The sequence below is a fragment of the Hordeum vulgare genome, chromosome 3H (assembly GCF_904849725.1).
Source record: "Hordeum vulgare subsp. vulgare chromosome 3H, MorexV3_pseudomolecules_assembly, whole genome shotgun sequence".
Lineage (NCBI taxonomy): Eukaryota > Viridiplantae > Streptophyta > Magnoliopsida > Poales > Poaceae > Hordeum > Hordeum vulgare.
Genome location: NC_058520.1, coordinates 34,322,109 through 34,326,496, shown reverse-complemented (window position 1 = coordinate 34,326,496; position 4,388 = coordinate 34,322,109). Strand labels below are relative to the sequence as shown.

General features: G+C 46.4%; 1 long non-coding RNA gene across 2 annotated transcripts; it reads right to left on the bottom strand.

The window, feature by feature from the left end:
- Window positions 1-1,427: 1,427 nt before the first annotated feature.
- Window positions 1,428-2,096, bottom strand: LOC123442812. 2 transcript variants are annotated; one of them, XR_006630532.1, is made up of 2 exons: window positions 1,819-2,096; window positions 1,428-1,734 (listed from the first exon to the last, which is right to left on the bottom strand). It is a non-coding gene; the product is annotated as an uncharacterized LOC123442812 (long non-coding RNA). The 2 variants fall into 2 exon arrangements; XR_006630531.1 differs by having other exon boundaries at window positions 1,428-1,726.
- Window positions 2,097-4,388: the final 2,292 nt, after the last annotated feature.

The following is a 4,388-nucleotide window of genomic DNA, read 5'->3' as shown; positions in this document are numbered from 1 at the left end:
AAAAACTATGACTTTCAAACCGTGTGTCGAAATTATAATCTGCTTTCACCATTGAGTTCCTCGTGACGAGTTCTTCAAATCTAGATCCCATATATATATCTTTTGATGATTTTTTTTAAATAAACTTTGATGCTAGATGAGGCAACTTTAGTGCTAAACACGAACTACTTTGATGTTAGATAAATTACACCGTGTGTATAACTGAATTCTCCTACTAGCCTTCTAATTAGTTGTATGCAGTAGTGTAATAGGTGGTTAACATGGTTCCTAAGTAGCATACATCAAAAACTAAGTTGTAAATAGTTTATTAGTTGCCTACGGTACTATTCAAATTTTTTTTACCGTAGAGCGAAAAGTTGCATAGCACGAATTCTAAGTTGGCTGCCTCAGAAACCAAGTTACGTACGTCGCTACAAAGTTATCTATGAGTGATCCTTCATTGCCTACAATACTAAGGAAGTTGTCCATAAAGGGACCTAAGTTGCCTACGATATCAAAAAGTTTTTGTATTCGTGATTCTCAATTTTGAAACTATGTGGGGATGAATGATATGAGATCCTTGTGTTTTTCTTTTGTGGGGCAGTCTGCCCGCCAATGCAACTGAGTACGCGGGTGTTGACTTGCCAGCTCGCGACGTGTTCTTCAAGGGTGTGTTTGCTTTGAGGATATAGTGGCACGGGATGGGTTGATTCCGTCCGCGGTCCACCATTTCAATGTTTAGTTGAGGATGGAACCGGAATCGGGTGATCCTCAGAAAAGGAATATTCCCTATATATGCTTCATCAAGTGATTCCATCAAATCGAAGGAATCACCTGGTTATTCTTCTCTTATTGATAGAAGAAAAAAGAAAACACCTGTTCTAATTGTTAAAACCAAAAATACAATGGAAATGTTGCTGGAATTTATATAATATTTTGATAAAAAAAAAAGAATAACCCCACAAGGTGAGTTGAGTCATATTCTCCTAATTTCATATCTCCAACCAAACACAAGAATGGAACGAACCCTTGACATTTTTTATCTTCAACCGAACACAAGAATGGAACCAACCCATTATTTCAGAACGAGACCATGACATGCCATGCCTTTTGGTTCTCAAACCAAACACACCCCAAAACTAAACCCCACATGGACATATTTTGATGATTTTTTGAAAAGCAACTTTGATGCTAGATAAAGCAACTTTAGTGTTAAACAGAAGCAACTTCGCTCCACTGAAAGTAACTTATTAGCAACAATAAGAAACTAACAAGTAATAGAAATCAATTTTGAAAGTAACATGTGCGTTCATTTGAGATTTTCGTTTTGAAATGGTTTCAACCAAGAAATGAAATAAAGATCAACATGTCAAGGCTGCAAGCCTGCGATCAACTTTAATTATTAATTCGTACATGGCGATCGACATAGCTGGAGTATTATGCATACATCCAGCTATGGTTTATTCAGGAATATAACAAACACAAACACAAACACACGTCAACCGAATCGAGCAAGAAGCGAAGCTAGCCAATGCGGGGGATCTCCGCAACTGTGTTGACGAAGATGCGGACACGGTCGAACCTCAAGTCCTCGGTGACCGCGGTGCCGACTGGGAAGACCTCGATGATCTTCACGTCTGGCCTGTCCTTCATGATGATCTTCTTCGCCTCCTCGATGGACATCCCAACCAGCTCCGGCCATGACGCCTTCTTGCCGCAGGAGTCGTCCGAGGAGCTCATTCTCGTACTGCGAAGCTTATAGGGTATAGAAAGCAAAATAGCCAGCTAAAGATTCACCAAAATGGAGACATGCATGGTAACTGAGTAGTGAGTACTCACCCTGTTGAACTGAACCACGCGCTCTCGGGTCTCGACTGATGGACGATGATCCTGATCGAATTCCTGATAGAGAGCCTTGTGTTGTACTACTTTGATTTCGCTAGGGTGCTGTATTTATGGACAAGTATATGCAGCGAGAGATTAGTGTACACCACACGATATCCTCGTGGGTGCAGTCAGGTCAAACAAGCAACCTCTAGCTTGATTAGTTAGGCTGTATTTGACTGAATTCCATGAGATGGATACATGGCACTGTCCTGAAATAGTGGAGGATAAGGTTGATATATGTGTGCAAGTAGAGAGAACGCAGGTGGCGCAACGTCCTCCTCAAATTCACACTTGACTTGCAATCAGTGGATCAGAACGGCGGTCTGACTATTGCCTAAGCAAGAGATCGATGACGAGGACATGAATAGCTTATTCACTCTCAGAATAAAAATTAATATGAAAAAGAGATATTGTATAGTATGTAGACTTGGCTTAAGATGTACTTTAATAATTTGACGGGCCAAATATTAGTCTCCTTTCAATATCAACGAAAATAATTATCTCATCTCCTTCATCTAAGGATCAAATAACTCAGAAGCTCGGGGATACAAATATATGATAAATCTTCTAATCTAGGGTTATGGCTCACATGAATAAATCTTCAAATCGGGTTATGGCTCACAGGACATTAAAAACTCAACTCCAACCAACGTAATCATTGGAGATGAAAGAGAGTATTTAATCAAAAACTACCACATTTTATGGAATCGTGTCTACAAACTACTATTTTACGATTTTATCATAAAAAATATCATTTTTTTGCTAAAATGTGACTAAAAACTATCAAGTCTGTAAAGCGTCTGTTTTGACTCGTTTAAATTCGATTATGACAGGGTTGGTCCACATGTCAGGACAAAAAAATTCAACCCCGTTAAGTTTGACCGTCAACCGGAGAAAGAGATCGGGATGACGGCGTTCCGGCGCGAGAATGGCAGCAGGGAGGTCCGGTGGAGGCTGATCCGGAGCGGCACCTGCCGAATCTGGCCATGGCGAGGCTGGACGACGACGGGAGGCCTGCCGACGGCGAGGCGCAGGGCGGCGACAGCGCCAGGGATGGCCATGGCGACTGCCGACGGTGCTCCGATGGCCGCGGCGACAGCGAGCCTGACCAGGAGTGCGACTATGGGCAGGGGGAGGCGACTGGGGGCGAAGGCGCTGCGGGAGCTCGGGACCGTGGGCGGCTGCGGGCCTGCTCACCGGCGCAGCGAACTGCCTGCCCGACGCCGCGGCGGCCTGCTCGTCGGTGCCGCAGCGGCCCGCCTGCCTGACGCCGCGGGCGGCACGGCGGCCTACTCGTCGACGCCGCGGCGGCCTGCCTGCCCGTAGTCGCGAACTGCCTGCCCAACGCCGCAGCGGCCTGCTCGCCCGAAAGCGCGGCAATACGGCGGCTCGCTCGCTGGCGCCGTGGCGGCTTGCCTGCCCGTCGTCGCAAACTGCCTGCCCAACGCCGCGGCGGCCTGCTCGCCCGGCGGCGCCGCGGCGGCCTACCTGCCCGTCATAACGGCCAGTCTAACTGGGTTTGACTTCCATGTGGGCCATCCTTGTCATAAACTGATTTAAACAAGCCAAATCATCAACTTTTCTACATGGTAGTTTTTAGCAAAAAATTAATGCAAACGTGTCAGTTTTCAGGACAAAATCGTAAAATGACAGTTTCTATGCATGTTTCCATGAAATGTGGTAGTTTTTGGTTAAATACTCGATGAAAGAGGATACCATAAGGAATGCAAAAGGAATCGAATCCATGAATAAATGCCACTGGTTTGGACTTTAGAGGAATTTGAGAGAGTACTGAGTGGGAAGGGGGAGATGTGACTAATCTTGAGGTTGGGCTTGAGCATAGTTTATTTTGTCCTATTTACCAAGTTGATCATAGTTGCCAGATAATTAGATTAGGAAAAGTAAGAGCATCTCTCCGTATAAAGCCGCCACCCGTAAAATAACCGTTAAAATACGGATCGACGCAGGAAATGTTGACCGACCAAATCTCACAAACGCGTTCGATCCGTAAATATTTTTGATGGGCGCGATAAAATCCCATCCCCAACCCACGAAAACGCAGGTGTCCGTCTCACCCCTATGTTGTCCCATATCCCAGAAAAACGGTTGACGGAAAGGCCATTTCAGCCCACGCCCTTTCCCCATCGCCCTTTCGCCGTCGCCCGCCTCACCCCTATGTTGCCCCATATCCCAGGAAAGCGGTTGGCGGAAAGGACATTTCAGCCCGCGCCCTTTCCTCATCCCCCTTTCGCCGCCGCCCGCCATTGGTTCCGCCTGTTCGCCGCCGACGATTCCGGCCAAATCTATGGGCGGAATGGCTCCGTAGGGGCGCCCCTACCCTCTTCCACCGAGCCGCTGCACCAGCTCCCCAGATCCGCCGATCCATCGCCCCCGATCAGCCGGTGAATTTGTACTTGTGCTTGTGCGGAGCGATATGCATAGTTGGTTAAAGTGGCGCGTGTATCTATGAATTTAGATGGAATTAAGACCGTGCGAGAAGTTTTTGCTCGACGATTCGTTCG